Genomic DNA, 9,887 nt, shown 5'->3' with positions numbered 1-9,887 from the left:
GCGGCGGCTATTGGTCACAGTGCTGTGGCGTGCTGTCTGCCATGCTGCCGTCAGTGAGCTGTCGCATCTCTGATCAGATCTTTTGCCCATACCTCGTCAGGTACAGTAAAAGATCCTTCAGTATACGGACTGGCTTATTTGGGCGGGAGTATTCCCCCTCCCGCCTCTGTGCGGGATTGCTCCCGGCTTGGCTCATTCCTTCAGGTGACACTGAACGATTGAGAGCTAAGTGCCTTGTGCGTGTAGCCATGCTGCGCGGGTGGCCTTCCCTAATGGCTTGTATCCGAGGCTGCGGGGACAGGCGGAGTCCTTCACCATTGGGAGGCATTTCCTGCGGGACCAGCTTGCGTACTGCGCGTAAGGACGTCACGTCTCTGAGCATGGTTGGTCCTGCGGATCCAGTTGGTCTCTGCGCAGACGTCCCTGTTTAAGGTGAGTCTTGTGGGTCCAACTGGGCTCTGCTGGGACCTACCTCTTCATTAACTGGTTTGGTTAGACCTCTTAATGATAAAGCTTCTGAATGGATAATTAAGTTTTAGAAACTTGTTAAAACCATTTAGAGGTTATCTCTTAATCAATCAGATATTAATTTAATGGTTGAACACTAGATGGCCAAATAAAAGGTTTATAATAGTTCATTTGATGATGATTAGGTAAACATGAATGAAAATGTAAATATTTTTACTGTCAATTAATTCTCCATATCTAGCCAATTTTTTCAATCTTAAAAACATTCCAGAAAAATATTTAAACTCAACAAACTTGTAAATATGATGATGTTAAGTCTGCATGTTGTTTAAAACTACTCATGAAACGTGAATGTTGCTTTATACGATTTGTCGCATATCTAGCTACTCCAATATTTATTTTGTGGCGAAATTTATTTGGCTTCAGATTTTTGGCTGGTGGTCCCATTAGCCATTCCGGTTCCGGTTAGGCCGTTCCAGGAACGTACACGTCCCCCTCTTTAGATTTCAAACCTCGTGAATCATCTTTGTTTTGTTTCTCTCTTGGACAGGCCTTTGATTATAAATTTATAATGTTGTCAATATGTTGTGTTTTGTGGGGCTACAAATCAAAGTAAAGGCCAGATGGTGAATTGTTCATCTGGAACTAGAATACAAAAATGTAGGAGAGGCTGATGGTAGTTGTACAAGATTACAATTAACTGGGAAGAGTCTGATTTGGTGATGTGTCATGTTAATAGTTATGTGTTTGGTTTGTTTCAATTATTCTCGGTTTGCCTTTCTGCCCTATAAATATTTGCGTGAGGTTAAATAAAAATCACTATGAGCTATTTATTCACTCGAGCCCTATAGTTATTTGAGTGAGTTTAAAAGTTATATGGTATAGTTATGAGTGGTTGTGAGCAGGAAAAGAGAAAACGTTATACAAAAAAGTTAAATTTTAGGTTACACTGTTTACACCGTATAATTTTTTAATATTTTCTAAAAGTGTTTCTTCACTATGAAATCTTCGAATATCTAAAACTCTAGATATCCGGTTTTGAACACCTCTAAATGTTCATATATCTTCCATTTAGGTCAATTGATTTATTTTAACAAACAGTGATCAATAAAAAAATATATAAGAAAATTGAAACAAAGTTTAAACTTAAGTAATTTTTGTTGGGAAAAAATGTAAGTTCTGCAAACAGAACAAGAACAATATTGAAATTCAATTGTTATTTTACAATTTAATACCTTTTCGTTGATGAACTATGTGTGGTATTTTAAAGGATATGCTTGGTTATAATTGTTGGTGAATGCATTTTTGCACAACTGAATTTTCAATAACATCTCTAACTTTTACGTTTGTTGTCAATGACAATCTCATTCAAACGTAAAAACAACTTTTTGTAGCCATAACTTTCAATTTATATTGTGTATAAACAATTTGTATTCTAATTGTGATAAAAATTAGTAAATCAATCATCAAAGGACAAGCAAAAGTACTTTTTGTTTTTGTTAAACCGGATTAATCTTGACTAACAAAAATAAATATTATAAATTGTTATTGGTCATATCGTAAGTACAAATTATAATCCGTCAATAACTCGTAGTGTAAATTATTATAATCAAATTGTCTATATAGAAAATGAATTATTTGTTTATAACAACCTCTTATAAAAACAACAAAATTACTTATATTTTTTTTACCAATACTTAGTAATAATCCAATTGTATGTATTTTTATCAATATATCTTATAGAGGACGGGACACCAATATGTGTAGGGTGCATGGCTTTCAACCTATATGGTAATATCGCCACCATCCCATGTGGTAGGATGTATGACTTCATTCCATGGCAAATATTTGTCACATAAAATTAATTTATTTATTATATATGAAGAACTAAAAAAAAGGTCAAAGATATTTATGGGTAGGTGTTATCTGTGATTTTATGGTTTGTGAGTATTTAAGGATAAAAATAAAACGACAATACAGGATTAGACGGTGCATGGATATTACCAATTCCCTTTATAAAGAAACAAGCAAAACTGTGAAGGGGCAAAATTGTGGTGGACACGTGAAACCCACGTGTAAGTGAGACACGTGCAACGGTGTTGTTTGGCCGTAAACGACGCCGGTAACCGGCTAAACAGCTTTTAAATAAAGTTGGGCAGACCCCACATGAGCCCTGGCTGACCGGACAAAACTCTGTCACGGCTAAAAGATTACGTTCACCCCCACGCCCACCACATAAAATACTACTGATACTCTACTCAACTAATATGTATATATAGAGTATAGACTACAGACCTACAGTATCATGCCGTTAATTTCTTCTACTTGGTCAAACTAGTTTTATAAAAGCATGCATGCATCATTAAATATTAGCGCAAAGTTTATTTTTCAAATACTAAAATCTTTTCCGTATCTTTCCAAAATATTTTAAGAAAATACATTTTTGTGTGTGGTCAATTAATTTAACAAACGATAAGTTTAAATTTTGGATTATGAAATTATTAGTCAAAAGAAGTTTGCACAAACTGGTTATAATCATAAACTTATCCATCACTATTTCCAGTCTCAAGCCCTAAAGTGCAAACCCAAAATTTAACAACCAAAAGGTAGATATGATCAGCACATTAGGGTAGTTCTGCATGCCATGACTATATAGTCGCACAAACATATGATAAAATTTTGTTTCATGTATCGCTTACCTCTGAACAAATAAAATTTATTCAGCGCTACAACTCAACTTTAGTCATACCAGTTTTTTTTAATACAACCCAACTTAGGGGGGTTTGGGATTTCTTATTTTACCTCCTTATAACTTTTCATTGAGTTAATAAGTTACAAGTTACAACATTGTAACTTATGAAACTTTTCTTTTCACAATATAAGTAATCCCAAACATCTTATTACTTTTCAAAAAGTTAATAAGTTATAAGTTGATGAAAATAAGTAATCCCAAACACCCCATAGTTGTGGATATCTGACAAAGCTTTGAAGGAGAGCATATTTTATTCATTTTTTTAATTTTTAAAACAACAAATGAATACCACGTACACATGCGTGCCTCCTTAAACTTTAAGAATGCATGAGAAATATCTTACAAGCGGTAACTTGGTAAAATGGTAACTTGGGTTACAAGCAATAATTACTGTAGTAGAATATAGGGAGACAAACATCTCTTGCTTCAAAGAGAAGCTTATGCTCCATTTGCCAAAAATATTACCAACATAATATTTTAGCCCTAAATCGTACCATCAAATTCATTGTTTAATTTTATGTTAACATGTTATTAGGCATTGGATTCAGTAAAAAGAAATAAAAAAGTCATGAAAATTCGAGCTGAATTTAAAGCCTCTGATGAGTCATGAGTCTTCTTGGAGGATAACATGATAAACCCCACTCGGTTGGTGCTGCTTCTGCAACTTGGCCCTTCTTTTCACAATGGATCTTGAACCCTTTCTGTTTTTATTTTTACTTCACTTCAAAATTGTTTTTAATTAGGAATTTATAAAACATGGGGATTAATTCTTAGCTTCGATTTTGCATACATAGGGATCAATTCTTGGTTTTTCTTTCTTCGATTTTATCATCCATTTATCATCATGCCTTAACCAATATCTTCTCTATGTTGTATATTTATATTATTTTACTATTATTATTATAAGGTACTAGTTCTAGTATTTTAAGAAAGACATTTATATTCATAATTATAAGATACTACTTGGCACTAAACCCCAGGGGCATTATTATAAGACAATCTGTTACGGGGAGTTGAAAGTGGCAAGTTAAAAAAAAGGACAAATACTGACTTGTAGGCTAAGGCAGCTCGCGAGCCGATTTGAGCCAAGCTAGGGTAAGCTTGGGCACGGCTTAAGATTTAACTCAGCTTTTCTTAAAAAAAGTAATAAATTTCAACCAAATACGTAATAAGTCACACGAATACAAAATAAGTTAAAAATAATACATCATGGGATGAAATTGATTACAAAATAAGATCATTGGTGTCCAAACCAACCAACAACAACAATAATGCTCGAATTTTGAAAAAGAAGAACGTGAATTGCATTTTTAACAATTTGACTAAGTTAGGAATTGGTGTTTGAGCGAGTTTGGGATTTTGGAAGGATATATTCCTCTTTATTTTTTAATAGTTTCGAAAATATATATGTGCATAAAAATAAAATAAATTACAATAAAACTAAAATAATTTGAGTACTTCTAATCAATTCGAACTAACGAGCGAGCCTAACCGAGCCAATTTGGCTTGTTACGAACCAAGCCGAGATAAGCTCGCTTTCTAACCTAGCCCAGCCGGCTCGACTCAATTTCAAACCAAGCCTTACCCGGCGCACTTTTCCAATTCTAAATCCGACCGCACTTCAAACCGGGAGCTATTTTAATAGCGCTAGCGTGGGCAATTTGATGAAAAACGAATTTACACTTTTCATCCTCACCAAAGATGTTATGGGAATAGTGAGTGTGAAGGGTAAACTAATTCTAACTATTTAGATTTATTAATTTTATTTACATTCTTTTTAAATAAATAATACTAAAATTCATTAAAATTAAATAAAACAAACGAAATTAAAAATAAAACACAATATTTTAAATGAAAAGAAATACCCAATACTTGAAAAAAAAAATAAACAACGTTTTATGGCGGAATTTCTTTAATTTTTTTCTTTATTTGTCATCGTATATTGCCCGGTCTACTAGAGGCCAATGCTCGATAGTTGCAAGAATACTTATTTTGTACCTAGAGAGTTTATCTTTTTTTTTATTTAAGTCCACAAGTTTCAACATCTTACCCGTAACTTTGTAAATGCTCATTTTGTATTTGGCATACAAATATGAGGTATCTTTCCCTTTATTACTTCCCCCAGATTTACGAATAGGTTCGGGTTCCATTTCAAATTCGCCATCTTCCTCGCTAAGAACAATCTTACTGAATTCAGAGCTTCCTTGGGGCGCAGTGTAGTGACATAGCCGCCCAACAATTTTGTCGTGTCTCTTTTTTACTGTTGACCCATCAGCGGGATGCTAGCCCACATTGTTGATTTTCTCACAACCTTCCAAATTAGCCTTAGAAAAAAGGACCCACCATATCAACTCGATTGATCACAACTTTAATCAATTACGTTTAGGTTATTTGCCTGATTGCCTCACTTTGCCGATTGTTTAAGTTTTTGTTGTATATTTTGTTAGACTTTGATACCTTTATGTGCATTTTCATCCATTTTCCCGTAACCATGTCTTCACAATGGTACTAACCCAATATTGGGCCAACACCATGATGTAGATGTCGTGGTCTAATGAAAAAAAACAAGGTAATTTTAAGTCTTAATCACATGTAACAAGTATGAGGAGATAACGCCGTCTTCACAATAATTCATTTGGACTGACGATGTCAATCTAACTTTGAAGAATACATTTATATTGATAACAATAAGAGAACACATGTCACACCCCGACCAATGAAGGCGGAAACGTCGAGGCGCGACATGATTGCTCATTGCACAACGATACTATAAAGTTACAATATTTAAACAACTCATTTAAATCCATATCATCATAAATACACAACAATTGTTCATACAAAATGCCAAATAGATAGATAAACAAATAACTTGTTCTTTCATTTTCTAATATCCTAAAGCCAAGGTGATAAGTTTCTTCAAGTAATACAATCAAGCTAACATCAAACCTGTAACATTGCATAAAATAGAGTTTGTCAACACAAATGTTGGTGAGCAATTTTCATAGTTTTGGACAATAAGTATATAGTATGAAATCCACAACTGGTATATGAAAACAATAAATAATAGCAACAATTTAGATAATAAAACCGTCAATAAGAATACATTGACGACAATAATGAAATCGTCAATAAGAATACATTGACGACACCTTTCTAAATGGGGATACCATATATACTCGGAATTAACGTATGATCATACTTTGATGAGGCTACCCGCTTTAGCATTCAAGAGGCTACCCGCCTTAGCATTCAAAAATTTGCACATAATCATGTAAAGCATATAACACCAAATCAAGCATTTATTTAAGTAAACATATACAATAAGTGTTGTGTTTTAAGACTCAAGTATAAATTATTTGAATTTGAATAAGTATACAATGTCACCCCCAAAACTAAAGATGGAAAACGGGGGATGAAAAAGTACTCACATTAACAAGTAACTTAAAAGATAGTGTCGTGAATAATCGGAGAGATCGGTTTAACGAGCAAGACCTATATTAAACGGGTCTTGTGTTAGTAGGTAGTCTTGGAAGGTTTTAAAATAAAATACATGACAAATAAAGTAAATAAATAAAGTTTAGGATTTAAAATGTAAATATTTGAGAAATTAAAGAAACGAGTTTTGTAGAATAAGTTTACTCGAAACCGGGTCTCGGTATCCTATTCATTTTTTTTATTCAACCTATGTTAAGTAATAATGTGGGTTAAAATGCAATATTGCAAAACCCTTAGTTATAAGAATACCAAAACGAGGTTTAAACGAGTGTTCGGGTTTGTCGAGTCGAGACTTAATAATTGACCAAGCTCAAAGTTAACTTCCCAAAATAATAAATGTTATGAGATAACTCCATAAAAATCAAAATAGACTTAACCAAGTATGTAGTTCTATTGTGAAGAACCTTAACGTTCGTTAAGCGAGTATACGACTTTATCGGTCCGAACTTGTTATAAGATCAAGTTGGTTACTGACATGCCAAGTATGTTTAGAAATTAACTAAAATTGCTTTAAAATATAATCTTGAAGAAAAATATGAGTTTTGGTGGCTAAAAACACACTTGTGTGTCTTAAGTGAGTGAACTCGGTTTAGTTTGTTTTTTTTTTTGTTCGGTCCTTGACTCGGAATAAGACCGAGGATGATTACCACATACCCAATTACCATGGAACTTGTAAAATAAATAATAATACACAAGTTTTACATTCAAAAAGTTAACAATAAAACTTTTAAACAAAAGTTCGGTTTTTGGTTCGGTTCTCAACTCGGGATGAAACCGAGGCTAGTCACCACATACCCAATACCATGGAACTTGACAAATATGAACAATAAACTAAAATATGCAGAATTTAACCGAGGCTAGTCACCACATACCCAATACCGATTTCGTTCCAACTAATCAGGGAACGACATTTGCGACCGTAGAGAGCTTCGAAAGGAGGCATACCGATGCTATAATGGAAACTGTTATTGTAAGAGAATTTAATGTAAGGAATGTGAGAATCCCAATTCCCACCGAAATCGAGTACACATGCTCGAAGCATGTCCTCAAGTGTTTGAATCGTACGTTCGGATTGTCCATCCGTTTGAGGATGATAAAAGGTGCTAAGATCAAGACGAGTTCCCAAGGTTTCTTGAAGTGATCGCCAAAAATGAGACGTGAATCGAGCATCACGATAAGAGATGATAGTCAAAGGTAAACCGTGGCGACACACGATTTCGCGAATGTAGATTTGGGCAAGTTGCTCAACGGAGTATTTTTCTCAAATTGGAATTAAGTAAGCGGACTTGGTTAATCGGTCAATAATCACCCAAATGCTATAATTGCCTTTTTGAGTAGTGGGTAGTTTCATTATAAAGACCATAGCAATGTCTTCCCATTTCCATATGGGAATCGGTGGTTGCTCGAGTAACCCAAAGGGTTTTTGATGTTCGGCTTTGACTTTAGAACAAGTAAGACATTTCGAAACGTACGTTGCTACGTCTTTCTTCATACTCAGCCACCAAAAGGTAGAACGAAGATCAAAATACATTTTATCCGCATCGGGATGAACAGAATATCGTGACTTGTGAGCTTCGTCGAGTATGCAAGTACGAAGGTCATCACGACCGGGAACCCATAAACGATTGAGATAATACAATAAGCCATCGGGTTTTGTTTCGAGTTGAAGCTCGGCTCCACATGACATTTCGTCGTACATGTTGCCTTCGTCAACGGAGGTACGTTGGGCTTGATAGATTTTGGCTTGGAGATTGGTTTGAACGGTGACGCTAAGAAGCAAGACGGATTTGACATTAACCTTTCGACTAAGGGTATCGACCACGACATTCGCTTTACCGGGATGGTAGCGAATCTCGCAATCGTAGTCACTAAGTAACTCAGCCCATCTTCGTTGTCTCATGTTGAGATCTTTTTGGTCAAAAATGTGTTGAAGGCTTTTGTGATCGGTAAAAACCACACATTTCGTTCCGTAAAGGTAATGTCTCCAAATTTTGAGTGCGAAAACGACGGCACCAAGTTCAAGATCGTGAGTCGTGTAGTTCTTCTCGTTGACCTTGAGTTGCCTTGAAGCATACGCGATAACTTGACCTCGTTGCATGATAACGCAACCAAGACTTTGATGAGAAGCATCGCAAAGCATGTGTTAGAACGGGAGCATTGCAAAGCATGTGTTTAAGAGTATTAAATGCTTCTTCTTGTTTGGATCCCCATTCATAAGGCTTTCCTTTGTGAGTTAGGGAAGTGATGGGTAAAGATATCTTGGAAAAATTTTGGATGAAACGCCGATAATATCCGGCCAAACCGAGGAAAGATCGAATTTCCGTGGGTGTAGTCGGAGTCTTCCAATCTTTGACGGCTTCGATTTTTGCGGGATCAACATGAATACCCTTGTCGTTGACGATGTGTCCCAAAAATTGAACTTCCTCCAGCCAAAATTCACATTTTGAGAATTTGGCGTAAAGTCGTTCGTTTCTTAAGACTTCGAGAATGGAACGCAAGTGATACTCATGTTCAGCCTTGGTTTTGGAAAAGATGAGGATGTCATCAATAAAGACAATGACGAATTTATCTAGAAACGGTTTGCAAACGCGGTTCATGAAATCCATAAACACCGCGGGTGCATTGGTTAAACCGAAAGGTATGACTAGAAATTCGAAATGTCCATATAAAGTACGGAATGCGGGTTTTGGGATGTCTTCTTCGCGAATATGCAATTGGTGATCGAAGATCAATTTTTGAGAAATACGTTGCGCTTTGAAGTTGATCGAAGAGGTCGTCGATTCGTGGCAAAGGATAACGATTTTTAATAGTAAGTTTGTTAAGCTCACGATAATCGATGCTCATACGAAACAAACCATCTTTCTTTTTCACAAAGAGGACGGGGCGCCCCAAGGAGAAGAGCTTGGACGAATAAAGCCTTTGTCGGAAAGTTCTTCGAGTTGGTTTGGTAACTCTTGCATTTCCGACGGGGCTAAACGGTAAGGAGCTTTGGCTCCGGGCATTGCTCCGGGCACAAGATCGATTCGGAATTATACCGGGCGAATGGGTGGAAGACCGGTGACGTCTTCAGGAAAGACATCGAGGAAGTCACAGACGATGGAGATGTCTTGGATTTTTCTTTCCTTAAGGTCTTTAACCACCACTTGAGCTAGGAACGGAACATACGTTTGGC

This window comes from Bidens hawaiensis, unplaced genomic scaffold (genome assembly GCF_021521415.1).
Source record: "Bidens hawaiensis isolate Kalapana, Puna unplaced genomic scaffold, B.hawaiensis_p1.1 tig00039717_1, whole genome shotgun sequence".
NCBI classification, from domain to species: Eukaryota; Viridiplantae; Streptophyta; class Magnoliopsida; order Asterales; family Asteraceae; genus Bidens; species Bidens hawaiensis.
The sequence above is the reverse complement of the archived record's forward strand: the minus strand, read 5'-3'. Positions refer to the sequence as shown.